The sequence below is a fragment of the Bos indicus genome, chromosome 9, assembly GCF_029378745.1.
Source record: "Bos indicus isolate NIAB-ARS_2022 breed Sahiwal x Tharparkar chromosome 9, NIAB-ARS_B.indTharparkar_mat_pri_1.0, whole genome shotgun sequence".
Taxonomy (NCBI): Eukaryota; Metazoa; Chordata; class Mammalia; order Artiodactyla; family Bovidae; genus Bos; species Bos indicus.
The window spans coordinates 41,661,703-41,686,268 of NC_091768.1; the positions used below are offsets into that span (position 1 = coordinate 41,661,703).

Below are 24,566 nucleotides of genomic sequence, written 5' to 3' on the forward strand. Positions count from 1 at the left end.
TAACAGTGAGTGTGCGACAGTGCCTATGTCCCAGATGCTGTTCCGGTGCTTTCCACACATCATCTCAACTCTCAAGATGCTCAGGTCATCTCATTAACATTCCAGAGCAGGGACTTGAACCCACCACTGACAAGGTCTCAGTGCATGCTCTCAGATGCTGCTTCGCTGCCTCCCTTTGCAGACCAAGTTTCTGTCCTGTTCCATCCTAGCGTGCCCTCTCCTAAATCTGCCATCTGGATGACCAACCAGTTAAGGTTTTGAGATATGTGGTCAATTCTAATGAAACTGGTAGAAAATCCTACTTAAAGAGTGTCACTGTCATTTCCTAATGGCTTCCCAGATGACTCAGTGAGTAAAGAATCTGCCTGCAATGCAGGAGACATGGAAGATGTGGGTTCGATCCCTGGATTAGGAAGATCCTCTGGAGAAGGAAATGGCAACCCACTCCAGTATTCTTGCCTGGAAAATTCCATGGACAGAGGAGCCTGGCCAGCTACAGTTCATAGGGTCACAAAGAGTCGAACGTGACTGAGCGACTAAGCAAAAAAGAATGAAAGAATGCCATTTGCAGCAATTTGTATGGACCTAGAGATTATCATACTAAGTCACCCAGAGAAAGACAAATATCATGACATCACTTATATGTGGAATCTAATTTTTATAAATGAACTTATTTACAAAACAAAAATAGATTTACAGATTTTCAAAAACAAAAAAAAGGAAAATGTAGGGGGGTGAGGTGGGGTGGATAAATTATGAGCTTGGGGTTAAAATATACACACTACAATATATAAAATAGATAACCAACCTGTACAAGGACCTCCTGTATTGCACAGGGAACCCTACTCGATATTCTGTAATAACGTATATGGGAAAAGAATCTGAAGAAGAATGAATATATATGTATGTATATACACATACACACATATAATATATATATATATATATATATATAAAACTGAATCATTATGCTGTAAACCTGAAAATAATACAAGGTAAATCAACTATTTACCAATAAAATTTTGAAAAATGAATGAAATCAGTACTCTATATGAGATAGACATATAAAAATTTTTTTAAAGATGCCATAAAGGATAAGATCACCGGGAGGAGGAGAAGTTGAAGAACTGGAAGACAGTATTAGAAAGACCACATTTGTGGATATTGAAATTATCAATGATTATTATCAAGAGCATTTTTGGAAGAGCACAGAGAGCTATTGTTTTCAAACTCTCCTGACAGAATCTGGTGCTCTAATGAGGGGAAGAAGTTCTGAAATATAAATTCTGGGCCCCCAAGCAAAAGTTTCCCCGTGAGTCTCCTTCCAGTGCTAATTGCAGAATAAACAGATGAGCCAGCAGGGCTGCCGGTGAAGAGGCTGAGCCAGCAGAGAGGATTGCTCTAGCTGGCCAGTGCAGAGCCCAACTTTTCCCAGCTCTTTTCCTGTTTAATCTGAAGAATTCAGAGTGATACACTGTTAACTGGCTATGTGCGTGCTTGTGCTAAGTTGCTTCAGTCATGTCCAACTCTTTGCAACCCCATGGACTGTAGCCTGCCAGGCTCCTCTGTCCATGGAATTCTCTAGGCAAGAATATTGGAGTGGGTTGCCATGCCCTCCTCCAGGGATCTTCCTGACCCATATCACCTGCGGCTTCTGCAGTGCAGGCAGATTCTTTGCCACTGAGCCACAGGGGAAACCCCCAACTCAAAATAAAAAATTTTTTAAAAAGAGTGGTGGGGAGATGTTGAGAACCTGAGGTGATTCATCAGAGCCTGTGAATGTTGGTGATGTCTCCTCATGCATTTTATATGAAACAGGAGGCCGATGGTTTATGATGTCTTGGATTTCATATTTAACTATTAGGCATGTGCTAAGGCAGAAAAGACTAAATACAGACTTCAAATTAGGAGATCTAAAGGGAATACCAAGGCAGCATCAAGGGTGAGCAGAGAAACCAGGAATTAGACTGGCAGACACTTGGCAAGAGAGTGGTATCCCTACCAGAGGCCCCCCACTCCATGACAGGGGTGTCCCGAGAGGAAATTAGTGGCTTCAATACATGGCAGAGAACAGACATCCTTCATTCGCCTGAGCAGAGCTGAACTCCCGAGTCCTCACTGTGTGGGACACACTGAATCCTACTCAGAATTGTGGAGCCGGCTCCTCCCCCCTCGCACCCCATCAGATCCATCCATCCCTGAGACAGAAAGGGGGCCTGAGTCCACGCTGTCCTCTCCATTACCCTCTAAGCCAGAGAATCCACACACAAAACCCAGCCCCTTCTGCAGTGTAGACACTGCTGCAAAGCAATGGGGATGGGCGTGGAGGGCGGGGAGGGTGGAAGAATGGCCATGACTCTGGCCACGTATGAATCCCACCTGGGACCTTCCACAAGTGTCTGTAGGGCAGGTGGGGTTCACATCCAGAGCTGGCTGTCCTTATCTCTGGGTGACAGGATTGTGGGTGACTTTTCCACTTTCTCATCTGTATTTTCTGAAGGAGTGTGTAGTACTATTGTACGTGGAAAACCCCCAATAAATTTGTTTTCTTGTTTATAAAACACTTAGTTAGATGGTTTGCCTGGACGAGGAGCACATCAATCACGCAAGCCCACTCCAGGAAAACAGCTAAGGATTCGCCTGGCACACACCGGGGCTCAAGTGTGGCATATGGCACATGGCAGTGGCAAGTGTAAGAGGTGGTGATTCACTGCTAGCGTCACCTGGCAGGAGCCCTAAAACTCAAGGCTGGAAAAGACAAAGAAGCGAGGAAGGCAGAGCTGCCCTCAGGACGGGGAGGACCCTTAGTGTCCCTCTACCGGGTGATTCTCCATCTGGCCCCAGGCTGTGGGCACCGGGGCATCTTCCTGTGGATCAGCTGCCTCGTGAGCAAAAGGACAAGGTGACATTGCACAGGCCAGTGTTACAAAGGAGGACGCTGTGTCACCCAGTAGGACAGATGTTTCATTTTTCCCACCTGGTTTGGGTTACCCCGGATGTCACATTGGCTTTGTCCTGAAGGTTGAGGTCAGGTTCAAAGACACCTGTGTTAGTCACTCTGTCATGTTTGACTCTTTGTGACCCCATGAACTATAGCTTGCCAGGCTCCTCTGTTCATGGGATTCTCCAGGCAACAATACTGGAGTGGGTTGCCATTCCCTTCTCCAGAGGATCTTTCTGACCCAGGGATCGAACCCTGGTCTCCTGCATTGAAGGCAGATTCTTTACTGTCTGAGCCACCAGGGAAGCCCTCAAAGACCTCTGGTCTAGTAGAAACACACAATGACCTCGGATCCAGGGCAGACCCCAGGTAAAACTGTTAAATGAATAAAAGGCACCTTTGGACATCTCCCTAAAAAACAGCAGCTACTTCTCACCAGGTACCTCACTTTCTAGGGTCCCCTGAGGGTAGCCGCAGCAGTAGTCCCCCATTCTGAGTCCCGATCCCTCAGGATTCTTATTTGGGAAAAGCTCCCTAAACTGAGCCCCTTGTGCAGAGGCTCAGGTGGTGTAGCCCAACACGTCACACTTCCTGCCATATCCAAATTATATCTGAGCCAGAGCCTCTTTCTAGAAAGACATGGCTTTACCCAAATAACCAAAATGCTAATGATAGAAATTTCAGGTTGATTTATAGGGGTGCAAATCAAGGAGAATTGGGGGGATAGGGATAGCACCCCCCCCTCACTAAAATAACACTTTACTTATTTTGCAATGTGGCTCTATCAATAAGAATGTTGACTTACTGGAAGAGTAAGCTACTTTAAATCCTTTATGGAGCAATGAGGAATTTTTAAATGGAAAGAAGAAAGGAGGGAAGAGAAGAGAAAGAAAAGGGAAAATAAGGAATCAGTAGAATGAAAGACTGATTCTTAAAACACATTCATGCTCTTTCATTCGATTTCCTCCTGTCCTTCACGAGGACAAGACGCTATTTAGCCCATGATCCTGTCCTTCAAGCCTTATTTTTAATATATTATTTGCTAGGACATCAGTTCTCAAACTGTGTTCCAGGAAACCCTGGAGGGTATCCTTGAGTCAAAGTTGTTTTCCATTTTAGTGCATTCTTGAGGTCAAAGCTATTTTCATAACAATACATCAAATAAAATTTGCCTTTTTTACTTGATTGAGTTTTCCAGAAGCCACATGATGTGTGATGACATCAATGCATGAAAAAACGCTCCATGTTCCAAAAGGTTTAGGAAATGCTTTTAGACTCTTTTAGAAAATTCACAATGTCCACTGGCATATGGAAGGCTCTGAGAAGTTCTGTGGTAAAAGCAATTCTGTTTAACTTGTTTTAATACAACATTGCACATTTGTTTGACCATGGAATTTCTTGCTTAGCTGTAGTTTTGGTTGAAGCCTTACTTTAGTACCTCGTACCATCATGTTTTGGGAAATGTCCCTCTAAGGGTAAGATATCAAGCCAGGAATCCTCTGGCCAAGGAATTTATTAGAGATCCTTCCTCTGGACCATAAGTGAGTAAAGACCGCACGCTAGTATGTCAGGACTGTGCAGGGGTCAAGAGCAGAGCCAGACTGCCTGAGTTCACGTTCTGGTTCTGCCAGTCACCAGCTGTGACTTTGGGCAAGTCACTTAACATCTCTGAGCTTTGTACTCCTTATGCATAAAATGGGAAAGATAATATGCACACAACCCTATACATATTTTACAACAGCACCATGCACATAGTGAACTAAACAAGAGTTTGTGTGTCTGTGTGTGTGTGTGTGTGTGTGTGTGTGTACACTCTTGCTATTATCTATTACTATGCCAAACTTGCCAGCCTAGGCTCAGGACCTAAAGCTAGTCACTAATTAGTGATGTGCCCTGAGACTTGTCATCTCTCTGCCATGGACTTCGTTTTATCCAAATGTCAAATTAGAAAGTGGGATGAGGCAGTCTCTGAAGCCCCTTGTGCTGCTGATATTCTCTGATTCCACTTGCTTCTTACAGACTGTGGCACTAACCTGGAGCACGACTAGAGAAAAAGCACAGAAGGAGAGGGCAGTCTAAGAACCCTCAGGTCCTGGGCAGCATCGTCTGGAGATGAAGGGGTCCACAAGATGGGATGGTCAGCCCTTGAGGATGGAGTCCTTCAGTTCCGGAGTGCTGCCTCCCACTGACTCGGCTTCTCACCCTGCACAGGCATGAAGGAGAAAGAAGGTGGGGTTTTATTCCCACCACCTTGACCCCACCCTTATGGCATGACTACCATTTAAAACTGGCTGCTTGAAGACACGGAGAACAGACTTTTGGACATGGCAGGAGTCGGGGGCGGGGAAGGAGAGGGTGGGACGAATGGAGAGAGCAGCACGGAAACATACACTACCATATGTAAAACAGGCAGCCAGTGGGAATTTGCTGTATGACTCCAGGAGCTCACACTGCGGTTCTGTGACAACCTAGAGGGGTGGGGTGGGGTGGGAAGTGGGAGGGAGGCTCAAGAAGGATGGGATATATGTATACCTATGGCTAATTCATGTTGATATATGGCAGAAATCAACACAATATTGTGAAGCAATTATCCTTCAATGAAAACTAAATAAATTCATTAAAAAATTGAAAAAAATTGGCTGCTTGAGATGAGGGCCTGGCTACAGAGAGGAACGAGTTCTTCATAAGGCATTAACAGGACACAGGACTTTCAGCTTCTCAGCAGGTTTTTCTGCTCTCTTCTAAAGACCGTCCCTACCACCCCAGCCCCAGGGAAACCTTTTAGACACCTTTGGTTAGTAAGACACAACAGTGACTGCCTCTATAAAAATTCCTCCAGGGTAACTTCACCACCATTGGGAGTGAGGAGAATACCTAAATTTAAAAAACTGAAAATGTCTGTACAAGAAAGAGCTTTGGATTGCTGGCAGCTGTGGACCAAGGTAGAGGCGCCCAACATAATGCTTCAGAGGCTAAATTGGGAACATTCGAATGCTTGGTTTTACTTGTGCTTAAAAAAGCCAGTGGCAGCTCAGCTGCCAGATGTTGGAGAACTTCAACATGTAGCTCGCGGGCATGGAATCGGCGATGCTGTCGCAGGTGACCACGAGTCAAAGGGATATGATGACTTGCTTTCCTAAAACTGCTTCTAGGGAGGGAGCCCAGCAGCTTTCATTTTTCACTTTCACTGAAGAAGTTAAATTTGGGAACACCAAAAAGATTTCACTTAACTCAGAGAGTATTGACACCAGGGCTTGTCAGCAAAGGAAGAATTTCTGAGAACGGTGCCTTTATAAGAGCTCAACTCCCTGTAACTAAGGCCTTCGAGTTTATCATCTAATTCAGTGTATCAGCTAGAAATTGCTGTTAGTTGCTAGTAAGAGGACTGGTTACAGTGACTTAAACACAATGGTCTATGTATTGTTTAATGTGAAATGAAAGTGTGGGTAATTACTGGCATTAGATCAGTGGCTTATGAATCAATTAGAATCAAGAAAATTAGGACCGAGTCTTTGTGATTCTTTTAGTCTCTTCTTTGTGAACTCAATATGGTTCTTGCAGCTCCAGCCATCACATCCACACCCCAAACAAGGCAGGTAGGATGGAAGGGCAAGAATGTCTTTCCCAGAAGTTTCATCCAACAATTTCTGCTTTCATCTTCTACAAAAGAGGCAGAAAATCATAGTCCTTTGACTGACTACATGCCACCTGGAATTACATTGTATCTCTGTCTCTAAGAAAGAAAGAGAGTGGATACCACATAGGAAGCTAGCACTCTCTGTATAGGGCTTTCTAGAGAGATGTGGTTAGACCAGAATGTCTTAACTGGTTTTTCTGGGAGAATTTGTTATGTGAAACAGCAGGCATCTAGGGAAGCCTCAGTTTACCCATGAGACTGACTTCCAGACCTCTCTCACTACGAGAGGAGGGGAAGCTAGTTCCCTTAGTTCCCAAAGCAACTTGGTTGGGGAAGAGAAAGAGGAGTCAGAAGACAGGAAAATCTCTGAATAGCAGTGGATTCATTTCTTGGTCAAAGGCAGGGTGCTCAACATTAAGTCTACAAAGATGAATGGATGTGGACACAGGAGCGACAAGCACTGCTTGCTGATGGAGTAAGGCAGGTAGTGAATGAAGAAAACATGGTTCAGACCTTCCAGAATCTTATCGTTTAGAAGAGAGAGACAAAACATGTAAACTATACAATGAAAGAGGTTGCTATAGATTGAATATTTGTGTCTCCCCCTCACCAAAATCCATATGTTGAAACCCAGCTCCCCCAAATGATGGGGCCTCTGGGAGGTGATTAGATCGTGAGGGTGAATGGGGTTGAATGAATCCCACATGAATGGGATTTGCCCTCATAACAAAGACACCAGCCAGCTCCCCCAGCCCTTCTGCCATGAGAGGATGCAGCAAGAAGACACAGCTGTCTGTGAACCAGGAAGCAGGACCTCACCTGACACCATATCTTCCGACACCTTGATCTTGGACTTCCCAACCTCCAGAACTGTGGGAAGTAAGTTTCTGTTGTTTATACGCTACCCAGTCTGTGGTGTTACAGCAGCTTGAACAGACTAAGACAGAGGCTAAGTGGAGTCAGCACCAGGCACAGAGGGGGGGAATGGACATCACCAGCAGGATGCTCCCAAAGAGGTCAGAGAAGAGGGGAAAGATGCAAAGGTTGCTGACCAGGTGGGGGAAGGGGGACGTGGCAGGGGAGGGGAAGGGGTGGGTTTTGCTAGCTACACAGTGGGGCTCCGTCAACTGGCAAGAGAAGCAGCCCTTGGCCTGAATTCCCAAGGGCCACCACGGATCTCAAATAAGCTGTCATCCCGACATTTCTAGCTCTCCATCCAGCCCCATACAACAAAGAAGAGGAATTTAAGGTCCAACCAAAACTGGAAAAGGAGAGGGAAAACTCTCACACTGATGTGTGGGGGATGGATTGAAGGTGAGGAAATAGTTTGTTCTGGACTTTCTTCAGATTTGGGAGTGAAAATGGGCTGTGGGAAGAGATGTGAAGGGCAGGAGTAGTACAAGAGGAAGACAAATACTGCATGTAATCACTTCTTGAGGAATCTAAACAATAAAACAAGTGAATTAATATAACCAAACAGACTCACGTATTAGAGAACAAACCAGAGGTTACCAATGTGGAGAAGGAAGTGGGGAGGGCCAGAGAGGTGGAGGGAATTAAGAGGTTAAAAACTACTAGGTATAACATAAATAAGCTTCAAGGATATATTGTACAGTACGGGGAATATAGCCAATATTTTCTAATAATTTTAATGGAGTGTAATCTATAAAAATATTTAACTACTATGTTCTATACCTGAAACTAATATAATATATTGTAAATCAACTATACTTCAATTTTAAAAAATTGTGTGTTTCTTTTCACACACACACAGAAAGAGAGTAGCCGGTTTGTTCCTTAAGTCTATGGTTTCCAACTGCTATTCGGTACTTCCAGCAGTTACCATATGTTCACAGATTCTAGAATCACAGTAAGCGTCAGGGTGAGCTGCAGTGCAATAATTCCCAGCTTTGTTCACTTTCCAGCACCGCCCCCCACCCATCAGATCACATGGCTTAAATAAGGACTGGCCCACCCTCCCCTTGCGCATTAAGTGCGTGGCTCCTCTCTGCTAATGGCAACGAGAACAGCCAGTTTTACTCCTGTGGGAGTTAGGAGGCATGCAAACTGACCGGTGAGCTTCGAATGGATCATGAAACCTTCTGTTGCTAAAACTTGCTTTTCCAATGGTTAGACTTTAAAAATAAGTTTTCTCCCTAGTAGCATCTTTTAAATGATCACAGCACACTAAAGCAAAGACTGATTCCACCCTGTCCTGCATCGTGAGAGGCCGATAACCTAGGAAGCAGTTGGGGGAGTGACTCTGGAGGGGGACTATCTGTGTTCAAATCCTGGTTCTGTCACTGATTTGCCCTGTGAAACTGGGCCCAGTATTTAACCAGTCTGTGCCTCGACTTTGTTTGTAAAATGAAGCTAATCGAAGTGCCTACCTTGTAGCGCTGTGAAGATTAAATGAACTGACAAGTGTAAGCGGATTAGAACTGTGCCAGGAACAGATGCCGGTTATTATTATTAAGTAACTAGCCGTGAATGTAATCACGTACTTATTTGCCTTGGTGGCTTCTTAAGGGTTAATCCTTAAGGCTCAAGTCCTGCAGGGACCTGCAGTGGGTTTGCCCACTTAGATGCAGGTAAGGCCTGCTCTTCTGCACACCTCCCCCCTTCTGCCCTTTGCCCTTCCCACCACCAGCATCTTCCACAACACGTGGAACAGACCTCCTGGCAAGTTACTGGCTCCTCCATGTCCAACAGCACAGGAGGGTGGAGGAAAGATGGAAGGAGGGCACAGACCTGAGGGGCAGAAGTGTCCTCAGCTCAGGGTTCTTTTCTCTTTTCTGCAAGCCTGGTACACCTTTGCAGTCTGCCTATGACGGTCAATTATCTGTACATCTGTTTGAAAAGCGGCCTGCTCCTGGGGGCAGAGGCGAGCAGGCCTGGCCCAGCTCCTTGCGACACCGAGCAGGCTAGCACTGCTCTCGGGAGCCTTGCCCAGTGGTCTGGCCTTGGAGGAGCTGCCAGCTCCCCCGAGAGAGTTGGACCTTTTCCACGTAACAGGATTGACTCAAAAAGAGCAAAGTTGCTCTCAACACCTGCTCACCCTCTCACAGCTTTGAAGGCCAAGACTGGAAGGAGTAATTGCAGACCATGGGCAATGAAAGGAAAAGGAGGAAAAATGTCAGCAGCCCTTAGTTCAGCATCTTCCCCACTGTCCTTTCACGGGAGGAGATCAGCGCAGGACTCACCGTGTCTATCTCTGGGTGGAGAGCTGGGAAATAGCGAAATGGCTCAAAGGGCAGCAGGTGGGATGGGACAGAGGGATCCAGGAAAGCAAACCCAGAAAAAGTCTCCTACTCTGCTGAAGCTAGCTTGAAATGGGTTCCTACGACTTATGCATGTGTGCATGCTCAGCCGCTTCAGTTGTGTCCGACTCTTTGTGACCATATGGGCTGCAGCCCACCAGGCTCCTCTGTCCATGGGGATTCTCCAGGCAAGAATACTGGAGTGGGTTGCCATGACTTTCTCCAAGGAATCTTCCCAACCCAGGGATTGAACCCATATCTCTTATGTCTCCTGCATTGGCAAGTGGGTTCTTTACCCCTAGTACCACCTGGGAAACCCTCCTATGACCTTTACCCACTCACATTTGCAAGACACTTTGTGAGAAATGAACAGGGTTCCCTGAGCACAAGCAGAACAGCCTGGTCCCACTTCAGCTGCAGGGTGACTTCTGGGCCCCCAAAGCATCCCACAAGCCCAGCTCCACTCTCTGAGGGACCCCCAGCATCACCGTGGTTCACTTTGCTTGGCCCCAGCTCCCAGCCAGGGCCAGGCTCCACAGGGCTCACAGGACAGGACTCACAGAAGACAGCGGAGACAAGGACAGTATAAAAGGAGGTTCTTAAAATCAAATGCCACCCTTCCATTGACTGATGTAATCAGACCACTAGATTTTGCCATCATGTTTGTAGGGGGCACCTCTCCTGGTGCCTGTCTGCCAACAGGGATGGACAGAGGATGACGTTTATCGGTGTGACCCCTGCCCACACTCATGACTCAGCAGACAAGGCATGATCGCCTGCCCAGGCTGAGCCATAAGTGAGGACGTGAGAGAAAAGCCTGGGCTCATGGTTTAAACAGAGGCATGTAATCACAGGTGCCACGGGGTGACCATATTTGGCCTGCAAGCCAGAGCAACAGAAGTCAGCCTGCAGAGAGGGAGGGGTGTCAAGACAGATGGACACGCAGAGGAGCCAGAGGGAGTGAGCTTCCAGCTCTCCAGACCCCATTTCTGCATCCAGGCTCACTCCCTGACCCTGGTTTCTAAGAGATTTCCCAGTATCCTTTCAACAGTGCCTTCTTTCTGTTTTTGTTTGTTTGTTTGTTTGTTTTTGCTCATGTATTATGTTTTCTATTATGTACATCCAGAACACCTTCCAACAAGGGCGGTGATTCACACTTACTGAAGGCTCACTTGCTATCTTGTTTGGATTTCCCTGTTCACGCTACTCCAAGGAGAAGACATGGGAATCACCATCGACATTTTATGGCCAAAGAACCCCAGGCAACCGGCCAGCCCTCAAGGTCTCCCAGGAAGGGAGGCGGTCTTTGACCCAGACCCAGTGTCGCCTCCATCATGCCTCCTTGACCTTGAAACCATGCCTCCTTGATCTTGAAGGCTCCTCCAGAAAAAGGAACACTGGCTCCAAGGCATAATCAAAGGAGATGTGCAGCATTCCTAAGCACAGTCAGACATTTCCTGGGAGTACAGGAGCTTCAGCTTGATCATTAGTTGTCACAACTTCACTGGCCTCCATCAGCAGAGCTAGCCATGCCTCTGACTTTGAAAACAAAGGATGCAGAAAAGCAGAGATGCCTCCCACTTATAAAAGTATGTGAAGCCTGTAGTCTGATGATATTATTTTAGTATCCATCATACAGTACTTTCTAGGAGAAGGCAATGGCACCCCACTCCAGTCCTTTTGCCTGGGAAATCCCATGGGCGGAGGAGCCTGGTAGGCTGCAGTCCATGGGGTCGCTAGGAGTCAGACACGACTGAGCGACTTCACTTTCACTTTTCACTTTGATGCATTGGAGAAGGAAATGGCAACCCACTCCAGTGTTCTTGCCTGGAGAATGCCGGGGATGGAGGAGCCTGGTGGGCTGCCGTCTATGGGGTCGCACACAGTCGGACACGACTGAAGCGACTTAGCAGCAGCAGCAGCATACTTTACATCTTTCTCCCTTCCTCCAGGGCACTTGTAAACAAGGGATATATATGTTACATTTCTCCTCCATGCCTTGGTCTAGTCCTCACTCTGACATTCCCAGCCAAAGTAGATTAACTCAGAAGTTGGCAGTCTCTCCTGCTGGCCTGTGTCCGTGCTTATATATGTGTGTGTGTGCACACACACACACACAACTCATGGATATCAAAAATTTAAAAACCAGCTTAAGATATAAATTTAGATACCATACAAGTCACTTCATTTAAAATGTACAATTCAATGGTTTGGAGTATATTATACTATTTTTAAACTGTGGTCAATATGTACATATAACCTAAAATTTGGAGTTTGAGCAAATTCTGGGAGATAGTGAAGTACAGGAAAGCCTGGTGTGCTGCAGACCATGCAGCCGCAAAGAGTCGGACAGGACTTACTGGCTGAATGACAACAAGTGTACAATTCAGGCATTAATTATATTTGCAACATTGTGCAATAGTCATCAGGATTTCTAACATTTTGTGCTCTGTCTCCCTCCCTTCCTTCCTGCCTTCTGTTTTTATTTTTTAAGGAGAGAGGGAGAGTTCACCTCTCCTCCAGCCCTGGCTTCCCCACGTGTGCTAACCCTCACTGCACTGCTTCACTTTACATTCCACTATTAACCAACAGAGGCCAAGACTTGAAGGCAAGATATTGACTTAAGTGTGAATTTCTGCCTGCTCCCAAGTCCCCACAATGCAGAGAGAATAACCTGCTTCTGGGAAGTCTCCTGGGGGCCACACTCCCCTGCTGAAGGGGAACTGCTAGAGGTCAGGGCTATGTATCCTCAGGGGCTCAGCAAATGTCTGCAGAGTGGCCTTGGGGCCATGGTGGGCTGTCCTCTGCACTGGCCAAGAGGCAAGCACCTCAAGGAATGTACATAGATATGTAGAATTCCTCAAGGAATTCCCCCTTGCTGAAAGTTAGGTTTTTGTTTTTCCTTGTTACTTATTAACTTTTATAAAAAGAACACACCTAAGTATCATTCAATCGGTGATGACAATTGAACAATACTCATAAACCATAATTCTTGAGTAATAATTATCAAAGATTATAATTGTACAATATTGAGAAGTATAGAACAAAATACAATTATTGGAGGACAATTGCTCTACCCATGCTTTATTCCTTCATCACTTTCGCTTGCCTCCTATTACTTTGCACATGTCCTAATTGGTGTGAGAAAAGAACCTTCTGGAAATTCAACCTAATCGGGTGCTAATGCGGGCTTAGCATTTTCATGTGGTTGCTGGTGGCCAGTGGGGGAAAGTGGGTCCTGATACTGTATTAGGTGCCAGATCCTTACTTTTGGGTTCTGGAGGCAGGCAGTGCCCCCCTTCCAGAATCCACTCAGAGAGGAAGAGAGGGAGGCAGGAAGGTGGCTTTTCAGAGGAAAAGCGCAGTTCTTAAGCAGTCTCAGGGTCTCTGCACAGGAATGACTTATGAACTTGTCTGGAAGGCTCCCAGCGAGGCCCATCCCCTCCACCAAAAGCCATCGTCGGGGATATCGTTACTGTCATTCATCATGCACGTGGACAATCAACAGCCCAGTCTCCTTGTGAGAGTTTTCTATGTAATTAAATGTGCTAGCCTGACACCACCCCTCCCAAAGAAAAGACAATATCTTCCGGATGTAAAATGGCTTTTATTTTATCCCAAGGAGCAGCATGCTGTTGCTAGGTGCCTATTTTTCTGCCTCTCAACTATAAAGTGACTAATGGGGTATATTTCATAAAACATCTGCAAGGATGTAGTTATTCTTATACTTCAGTGCCCTTTAAGATATTATTATCTGCCAACACTTGGACTAGGTGCTATTATGCAAATTATGCATAATAAAGGAAGAAGGGAGAAGTTCTTTGCTCCTGAAAAATCATATTTATAAGGTTAATGAGATTTATGTATATTACATCAGGGAACTGGGGTTAGAATGCAAGACTTTTTGAAATGTAGTAGTTGGCAACACTAAAGATTTGCTAGTGTTTTTCCCTACACAAGATCAAAACTTTTCATCTCCGTTGAGGTTTAATGAGATGAAAAAAAAAAATTCCCACAAAATCAAAACACATAGAATCCAACTTCAAGAACAAGGCAGACATTCTAAGTTGAATGTTTTCAATTAGTAGTGCCAAGAACAGGAGAAGGGTTTTAAAAACACATAATTTTGCATTAAAAAATCAAGTTAAATATTTCAATGAGATATCCATTGAAGCCAGGAAAGTGGACACTTTTATTTTTTGGATCAAAGGGAAAATACCAGGAAAATTCAATCTAATAAAAGAAAATACACATGTACCCCCCCCCAAAAAAAAAAACTGGAAAAAATTTATATACATATGTACATGTATGCACACGTTATAGAACTATGAAGTATTCTATAAACAAACAGGAAAATGTTCTGAACTCAGTCTGGTCAAATAATGGGAAGTTATAATTTAGCAAATATTCTGATTATAGGGAACTGTATTTTAGAGCATATGTCTATTTAGTATTAAAATAGAAACACAACTAAGTTTGTACTTGCTAAAGAATCAGATATCAGCAAAATACACTCAACACTAAAATAATTCTGATGATTAAGTTATCAGTGATGACATGAAGTTACAGCTGTCTTTGTAGCTATCGTGTGCGAGCTCTGAATAACAGAGTTCCAGTCGATAGGATGTTGGATTAATCAAATTTAGGTGTTCTGGAAAGGTTTTAGAGGCCAGTAATGGTGGATCCGCCCAGATCACCCAGAAGTGGGTCAGGGCTGGGCCAGTTTTGCTCCTTACTGAGTACACATGCACATAATCCTGGGCACGTGGTTCTCCTGGGTGTTTACTGAATAAATATTGTGGATGAATGAATTAGTAGTGAATAACAGAAGGTTAAATTGGAATTTTTCTGTTGAGAACTTTTGCTGAGGCTCAAAGCAGAGCTGGGTAACAAGTGGCCCAAAGAGAGATGCAGCTTCCATGTAAGCCTTGTTAGGAGTTGGCCAAAACAAGAGATAGACGATAGAGGTATACAGATATGATTTTAGATGGACTACAGGGGAGTTCTAATAAGAAGTATTGTGCATTTATTTTCCTTTTCCTCTCATCAGAGGAGGGGAGGGAATGCTTCCCCCATCCAGGTGAAGTTGGCTCTAAGAGGCCCATTCAGAGAGTAGGGAAGTCTGCCAAAAACAGAGATAAAATCTCACTTCTTGGTGGATGCTTGCTGAACTGCAGGGTCTAGAGACAATACGTGAGAATTCCTCTGTGGACCATGTGGATCCTGAGAATGGTAGCTGGGCTTGAGTCCTCTTAATAGGACTGGCCAAGGGCCTTGACTGCCACAGGGAGGTGAACCTGGCATTAGATGGCCATATGGGGTATCCCATTGGTTTGGATCTGAAGGGGGGTCCTAAGAGTCAGCCAGAGAGGGTGGGTGGGAATGGGGCAGGTCCAAGGAGCCCATGAAAGTGTCTTACAAGAGAAGGAACCAGTACCCAAAAACTTCCATATTCAGAGGACATCAGTGGCTGTGTTACAGCAGACCCCACCAAGTAAAAAGACATTTTTGCTTCTTCCCCTTTTCTCCCTACTCTTCCTCTACCTTGGAGAGTCAGAAGCAGATAGTGAAAGTCAAAAGACAACACAATAATCAAAGACTGTGCAATCTTTTTGAGCTTGGGTCAATCCTGAGCTGAGGGAAGATGAAATAGCTTTGAATTTGGCAGGAAACAGTTGTAAAATGTATACCGGACTGGGCTTTTTAATACTTTAACATGAGGACAGTTTATTAATAACTTGAAAGGGACTGAATAGTTCTGAGATCTGCCTGAGATATTGCCCAATGAAAGAAGGTTTGACAGCAATTTGGAAGGGCAGTGATAAGAGAAAAAGAAGCCATTTCCTGGTTATATCCCACCAAGTCCAGCCCACTTGATCAACTAGTTACAGACGAGTGAATGAATGAATGAATGAGTGAAGTCATTTCTGTATTATTTAGCTGGCACTATGTCCACCTGTCCAGCGCCCTGTTCAGCTTATCTGCCTCCAGATGACGTCTCAGCTATAGGTAGGGGATCCGTTGAGACCTCTTCCCCAGCTTCAGGGTGTGGCTGGGAAAAGTCACCCTGTTGGTGAGTCAGGGAAGGTTGACTTCTTGCATTCCTGATTTCTCTCCAGTGTACTGTGGCTTGATCACTCATCACCATCTTATCAAACACTATGATTGCTAAGTGTTACTTTGGCCCCAATAAGAAATGACTCTCAGCAGGCACGTCAGCAAAGTGCCTGGGTGACATCACCCTCTGTTTAGTACAGGACGTCTCCACTCCAGGCTGCTCAGGACACTCCCCAACACAGTAGGCCTGAGAACTTACTGAGAAGTGTGGGAACCCCTCTGTCCCAGGTCTCTGGGTGTTGCGGGGACCAACCCTGTGCTGGAAGGCTGAACGGTCCCTGCTTTTGCCATCTCTCCCTAGATGAGCACAGCACAGGTTCTTTTGTCGAGGTGCCTGTGAAACGATGTTGACAAGAAGATCCATTCTAACCCTGATCTTTAAGTGCAGGGCTCACAGTAGTCTCCAGGGCATCATCCCCATTTTTCTCTTGTAACTTAATTGCATTGCCCAGAACTGGCTGATCACTGGTCTCTCTCTTCTTCTAGGGCTGGAGTTTCTCATTAATCATGATTCTTCCTTCGAGTACAGAGTAGAGCCTCAAAAGATGCTGGTTCAGTAAATGAGACTGATTTGCCCTGTGGGGAAATCAGTCTCCTGGAGACAGGTGGAGTTAGGGAGAAGACACATCCTCCAGAGGGAGTGGCAGAGGCATAGGTAGGGTGTGGGGGAAGGGCTCGGCCAAAGGTCCGCAGTGCAGCAGGAGGACAGGTGAGCACAGGGCAGAGTGACGAGCATCGAAAAATAAACATGAGTCAAAAGCTAGTTGCCTGGAGGTCAGGGTGCCTTCTCAGGGTACGACTCTTAGTCCAGAGCCCTGGATAGCCATGATGTCACCGCCTGTTTAGTGGCATTTTACAGGCCATCAACTCGCTTTTCACAGCAGCCTAGAGAGAAGAAGACGTCATTCTCTGGTCCAGAGAGGTTAAATGCCATTCCTGATGATGCACCCCTACTAGAGGGGGAAGTATGATGACCTCAGATCACGTGATCCCATATCTGTGAGCTTCCCACCCGACCTGATCAAACCCAACTGTACAAGAGCTTACAGAGCATTTCAGGACCCCTCAGGTGCCCCTTTTAAATAGTTTCAGGGCAGTGTTACAAGAGATGTTTCTCAGTTTTTATATCTACTTTAGAGGTTCCTTCAACTCTGCCCTAGCAGAGCCCACTGGGCCAGGCAGCGCTCTCATTCCCAGGAAGAGCCATACACAGTCCCTCTGCCCAGGTCCCATTGGTGACGCAGGAGCCTGTTGCAGAATCCAGCTCCAGATTGGGCTCCACAGCTTGTGCTGGGCCTGGACGGGGACAGATTGCTGGGATCCGGAAGTGCCTCTGCAGCCAACACACTTGCCGTATGCGAGAGGCTGCCGTGCCAAGGCTGTCATTTTCCGCTCCAAAATGTTGGGTGAGAAGTGAGGCAGGCAGCATCCTCTCCTCAGTGCCTCAGATGTGCAAGCTTTCCTTTCCACTGGTAACACCCAATGTATTTCATTCTCTTCGGAGGGTTGTCTCGGCATAAAAAGAGTTCCTGAAATTTGGCATCCTCAGGGGTCTGATTTACAAAGTTGGGACCAGAAGGTGGAATTGCTTTCGAGGTTTTGTTCAGATTGTTAAAAAAGATGCCAAAAGATGTCTTTTTTATGTTAAGTTGGCTTCTTCTTTTAATGTCAATACCAGCTTAATGCTTTTAAGGTAACAAATGGCACGCTGTGATACCTTGCCCAGTTAATTTTTAAAAGGAAATTTAGGGGGAGAGCCTGAAATTACTTTTTGTTTTTTAATGACAAAGCATATTTAGGCAGGCTAAATGTGGCAAAATAAAAAACAAAAAAAAAGTAAATATCAGTTCAGAGACTTCTATTTACTGAAACTCATTTTAAAAGCAAGAAGAGACATGAAAGGCAAAAATTCTACGCAAATTCAAATAGTTTCCAAGGAAAATTCCTGTAACCTTGAAGAATAATAAAGGCTCACGGATATATTTGGAATTTCTGAATGGTAGGACTGTTTCCTGAGAGCATTTTAAACATCCCAAGTGAAAAATGAGAACAAGGCCTAAGTTGTTTGGTGAAGAGCAAAGAACTCTTCTTTGGTTTGAGAGAAAGAGAGGGGACTCTAAGAGTCAAAAATGCTGGGAGGGTTGGAGTTTCACATAAAATATGATTGACAGTAGCTTTTTGCCAAAAAACTTTTTGCTAGATGCCATATGCAAAAAAAAAAAAATGTATGTTATAATCATTTTTTTAAAGCCCATTTCATGCCATCTTGCATTCTCTGAGCTTTTCCCTTTGCTTTTTAGCCCTGAACAAGGTGTCAGGGTTTGAGCCTCTGCTGAGTGGGACCTGCCAGGTACACTCAGCCAAGCCCTTCTTTTGTCTTTGCAGGATCCTGGGCATCTGCAGCCCCATCCCTGCCCATATCTGTGTTCATTTCAAGGCAGTGGAGCTTCTTTGCATTATTTTATACTCTTTCCAGCATTTCTAAGCCACTCAAACCTCAAAATTGGACATTACACTGAAACCTAATAAGGAGGATACTGGGTAGAGTGACATACACAACTGCCCTCAAGTAGTTTATAATCCTTCGGTGTAGACAGTATCATGTGGTATTCCCACTTCTGTTCTTGGGTTATTATAAGAGGTGCAATAATAGCCAGCATTATCTAATACATGTAACAAAGTCTAAGCACTTTGCAAATGCTAACAGGAGAGCAATTAATTCCATCTGAAAGGAGGGGAGAAGCCTTCATTCAAGCAGCATCAGTGCAAAAGGAACCTTGAGAGATGAATTGAGATTTAGCAGGGAAAGAGAAGCAGGCGGAAAGATCGCCGGGGAACACAGGCCTGGAGCCTGGATGTGCCTGGCACCTTAGGGAACCTCCAGCTCCTCTGGGCCTGGTACCAACATGCAGAGTGGGACCTGGGGCTAAGGGGGAGGTTGGGCTGTGCCTTGGGAGGTTTGAGCACTGTGCTAAGGGCTCAGAGTTGATTCTGGAGGTTAAGGGAGCAAAGAAATTATGAAACTCAGGGGACCTGGGAGGCATGTGAAACTGCATCTATTGCTATGCTCTACATGATGTGTGTGGTGAGTAGGAAGATATGTCCATGGCTTTGTCTAGTTTCTCAAAGGGTCTCACTGTTCTGAAGCCAGGTGTCAGAGCCAGGCTGGAAGAGAGGCTCGCTGCCATCCTCTCCGCAGAACCCCCTACCCCACGCATCTCCAGTCAAGACACAGGCACAAAGGAGGCCTCCAGTGCACCTAGCCCTGGACAGGAATCCAGAAGACTTGCGGGCACTGGTTCCCTCCTCTGGGACCTCCTTGTGGTACTGCATTTCTGCACTACCTAAGGGTGTTTATTTACACATTTTAATGTCAAATGAGTGGACAACTGTCCAATAACTTCAGCCATGAGGTTCAGATTTCTAACTTTCTCCCTTTGGCAACATCATCTCAATTGTTTAAAACAAAGCAGCAGACTCTCCATGATTTCCCTGCTCCTCCCGTGGCTCAACACCAGACCGCAGCCTCCTGTCCATCTCTGACCATCACCACTGTCCCCAGCTAGCAACCAATGAAACCCTGCTGGCCTTGTCAACCTTTCATTTAGTGAGAATAAATGTGTCCTTCTCCCCTTCACCCCACTCCTCTCACACTTTTCCTTGGGGGCCAGGCTGCAAATCTTGTCCTCAGAGCCCTCTGCTCCATAGACCAACAGTACTGATGGAGTTTTCCAGAATGAAGCCCATGTTCTACTTGAGATACATTCTGGCTATTTTACTACAAACATTAACTGTTGGAAATCGCACCAGGTTGCTCATGAGAAGCCCTCCACATCTCAAGCAGTGGGCTGTGGGAAATGGGGAAGGAACAAAGTCAAGGCCCCTTGAAGACTGGAGAGAGATGGGCCTCACAAGCGGTGGCTGCTAGGCTGTCAAGGCTGACTTTACAAGTATGGAGGTTAGGCTCCAATTCAAATAAATTTTTTTTTTTTTTTTTTAAAGACATATGGAGGCTCGGAACCTGAACCACCACTCAGAAACGAGCATTTCCTGGATTCAAAGCATGCAAAGTTAACCAACAAGCACATGTTACTATGTGCCAAGCAGTGGTCAGATTTAGAGGCTCAGGAGCCCGGAAGTGTCTGCCCCCCTCACCCCCACAGGTGTCTTTCCTCCCCACCTGACTGCGATCTTGCAAGGTGCAGGTGCCCGACTCACTTGTGACCCCACCCCCAACCCCCCTTCACTCACAGTCCTGGGTATGGGTCTTGTACATGGTGGACATCAGTGACTGTGTGCTAAAGAGCACTGGCCTGGGCAAATGTTTGTTGAACTCTCCTGATGTACCAGACACTATATCAAGCCCTGAAGACAGACTTAGATAAATAAAGCCCAGTCCCTGCAGTCCAGAGGCTAAATGACCATGGTATATGTGAAGGGAAGAGCTAACATTTAGGTAAAATGACCTAAGACCTAAACAAAGGTAGAAGTAAAACAAATGAACAGGCGTAGAATGAGTCTGGCAAAACTTTGCTTTGATTGGCAGGGCAAAACTGCTCATATTAACTGGACCCAGGGCAAGGAGCTCATCTACTTACTTCCTCCTCGTCTGGTAGAGCCAAAAGAAAGAAAACCATGTCTTTGCCCCAGCAGGAGAATGTGCCTAGACACATACTCCTTCTTCTCTCTCATCCCATCTCTGCATCTCTGGCAGCCAGACACTCAGAAACACAGAAGGTAGGACACACACCACCATAGTTTAGCTCAGAAACACAGAAGGGTCAGGACAAATACACTGAAAGAAGAAGATAGGAGGAGGTTGATTTGCAGGGAAAGTCTGGAGATAGAACTGCAGGTTTTCAGAACTTTCTAAAAGTTAAATGTGTGCACACACATCCACAGACACAATGTATCTACTTACCCTTTATCACCCATGCCCTTTCCTCTTCGCTTTTAAAAGTGAAAATGAAGATACAGATGGCCAAGCAACACATACAAGATGCTCAACATCGCTAATTATTAGAGAAATGCAAATCAAAACCACAATGAGTTATCACCTCACACCAGTCAGAATGTCCCTCATTTAAAAAGTCTACAAATAATAAATGCTGGAGAGGGTGCGCAGAAAGGGGAACCTTCTTACACTGTTGGTGGGAATATAAATTGGTGCAGCCGCTATAGAGAACAGTATGGAGATTCCCTGAAACTAAAAATGTATTTATCATATGATCCAACAATCCCACTACTGGGCATATATCCAGAGAAAATCAATATTCAAAAAGATACCTGCACCCCTATGCTCACAGCACCACTATTTACAATAGCCAAGACATGGAAACAATGTCCTAAATGTCCATCAACAGATGAATGGAGAAAAAAAAAAAAGGTGTGGTACATATATACAATGGAACATTACACAGCCATTAAAAAGAATGAAATAATGCCATTTGTAGCAACATGGATGGACCTGGAGATTATCATAGTGAGTGAAATAAATCAAAGAAAGACAAATATACCATATCACTTATATATAGCATCTAAAAAAATGATACAATTGAACTTATTTACAAAACAGAAACAGACTCAGTCTTTGAGAATGGAACTCTTGGTCACTAGTGAGGAAGGGTCAGGGGTGGGGAGAGATTGGGAGTTTGGGAGTAACATGTACACGCTATATTTAAAATATATAACCAACAAGGATGTACTGCAGACAGCACAGAGGATGCTGCTCAATGCTGTAATAACCCAAATAGGAAAAGCATTTGAAAAAGAATGGACCTATGTATAACTGAATCACTTTGCTGTATACCCGAAACTAACACAACATTTTCAATCAACTATACTCCAATAAACATTTTTTTAAATTATTTTAAAAAGAGAAGTAAAAATGAAGAAAACAGAGGGGAACTGAGGCTATTTATGGGGTGAAAGGAATTGGGGCTGGGTCAGAGGTGGAGCTTCCTGTTTTGTTACAAACTCTAAACCAAGACCATGGCTCTCTTCTCACCCTCTCCTTGGACTCATACCCTGCACCCCACCCCCTGCTTTGCTCCTCTTATAAAAATCCCTGGTTTCATGAGAAAAATGAAAGAAAACACATATTACAAAATCTGTACAGTCCCATCTAATTTGCGTTTCTTTCTGAGTAACTACCGTCATTCCTACATTCACTGCCCTCCTCCCACATCAAGACTTTCTAATTTTAGAGTTAAGAGCATGGAACTTGACACTGGATATGTTTCCATTTACCATGAAAGGCATGTTTCTTCACAAACAACTGGAGGGCAGGCTTGGAAAACAGGTTTAAAGACCAGACGTGTAGAATTTTGGCACGCAATTCTCTGGAAATGTCCACCAACCAGGCAAGAGGCAGGAAGCACTGAGAACGAATATGTTCTCTGGCTTCTTTCAAGTGAAGTGATTTAATTTTAAGACTTTCAATTCATAAAATAGCCTCAGCTAATTTTCCAAGGAAAAATTAGCATATTTTGTTTTTCTTCATTTTTCAAAGAATATTTGGGCCATGAAAAAGAATTTATACTGACTTTCCTTAAAAGACTTAATTGGGTACTGACCCAGTGCTTTAGGAATGAGTGTAAAATAGTGAAAGAAGCAAGTTTACTAGGGATAGAAATCTTTTTGTGACATAGAAATTAGAGATCAGTTCAGCCTTCACAAATAAAAATTAAACCAGAAGAAACCTGTCAGCTTGCTGTAGTCCATTTCTATAATTTTGTAGATTTATAAATTTAGAAGTAAAAATAGCTTCTATTTCTACAGAAGGAAAGGCCAAGTCTTTGACTGTGAAGCTAACATTTTTATATCTCCATGGATGTCCTCTTTACCTAAACTGTAGGTCAGTGCCTTTTATTTCCACTTATATAGTCAAATTATCAATATATTTTCCTTTAATCATCATTTTATAAGAGGAAGAGTCAGAAATCACTCAGTGTAGTTTTAAACATGTCATTTTTTTTGTTTTTAATTTATTTTTTTATTGACGGATAGTTGCTTTACAGAATTTCATTGTTTTCTGCCAAACTTCAACATGAATCAGCCATAGGTATATACATATCCCCTCCCGCCTGAACCTCCCTCCCATCTCCCTTCCCATCCCACCCCTCTAGGTTGATACAGAGCCCCTGTTTGAGTTTCCTGAGCCACAGAGCAAATTCCCCTCAGCTATCAATTTTACATATGGTAATCGGACACGACTGAGCAACTGAACTGAACTGAATGTAAGTTTCCATGTTACTCTCTCCATACATCTCACCCTCTCCTCCCCTCTCCCCACGTCCATAAGTCTATTCTCTAGGTCTGTTTCTCCATTGCTGCCCTGTAAATAAATTCTTCAGTACCATTTTTCTAGATTCTGTATATGTGCATTAGAATATGATATTTATCTTTCTCTTTCTGACTTACTTCACTCTGTATAAATAGGTTCTAGGTTCATCCCCCTCATCAGAACTGACTCAAACATGTTCCTTTTTATGGCTGAGTAAGCTGAGCGTCGAAAAATTGATGCTTTTGAACTGTGGTATTGGAGAAGACTCTTGAGAGTCCCTTGGACTGCAAGGAGATCCAACCAGTCCATTCCGAAGGAGATCAGTCCTGGGTGTTCTTTGGAAGGAATGATGCTAAAGCTGAAACTCCAGTACTTTGGCCACCTCATGTGAAGAGTTGACTCATTGGAAAAGACTCTGATGCTGGGAAGGATTGTGGGCAGGAGGAGAAGGGGACAACAGAGGATGAGATGGCTGGATGGCATCACCGACTTGATGGACGTGAGTTTGAGTGGACTCCGGGAGTTGGTGATGGACGGGGAGGCCTGGCATGCTGCAATTCATGGGGTCGCAAAGAGTCGGACACGACTGAGTGACTGAACTGAACTGAATTGATTCTGACTGGTGTGAGTTGATATCTCATTGTAGTTTTTATTTGCATTTGTCTAATAATGAGCGATGTTGAACATCTTTTCATAGTGTTAGCCATCTGTAGGTCTTCTTTGGAGAAATGTCTGTTTACATCTTTTTCCCACTTTTTCATTGGGTTGTTTTTCTGGCATTGAGTTGTGTAAGCTGCTTATATATTTTGGAAATGTATCCTTTGTCAGTTGCTTCATTTGCTATTATTTTCTCCCATTCGGAGGGTTGTCTTTTCATCTTGCTTATATTTGCTTTGCTGTGCAAAAGCTTTTAAGTTTAATCAGATCTGACTTATTTACTTTTGTTTTTATTTGCATTACTCTAGGAGGTGGGTCATAGAGGATCTTGCTTTGATTTATGTCATCAAGTGTTCTGCTTGTGTTTTCCTCTAAGAGTTTTATAGTTTCTGGTCTTACATTTTGGTCTTTAATCTACTTTGAGTTATCTTTGTGGACATCACCAGATGGTCAACACCAAAATCAGATTGATTATATTCTTTGCAGCCAAAAATGGAGAAGCTCTATACAGTTAGCAAAAACAAGACCAGGAGTGGACTGTGGCTCAGGTCATGAACTCCTTATTGCAAAATTCAGACTTAAATTGAACAAAATGGGGGAAACCATTAGACCATTCAGGTATGACCTAAATCAAATTCCTTATGATTATACAGTGGAAGTGAGAAATAG

General features: G+C 44.4%; 1 protein-coding gene across 1 annotated transcript in view; it reads right to left on the bottom strand.

Moving 5' to 3' along the window:
* Window positions 1-24,566, bottom strand: part of ARMC2 (armadillo repeat containing 2) — a 319,621-nt gene that overhangs the window by 279,437 nt on the left and 15,618 nt on the right. Inside the window, exon 4 of the mRNA XM_070795507.1 lies at window positions 4,975-5,144. The gene's annotated coding sequence lies outside the window, so the exon portion shown is untranslated. The remainder of the gene's footprint in view (window positions 1-4,974; window positions 5,145-24,566) is intronic.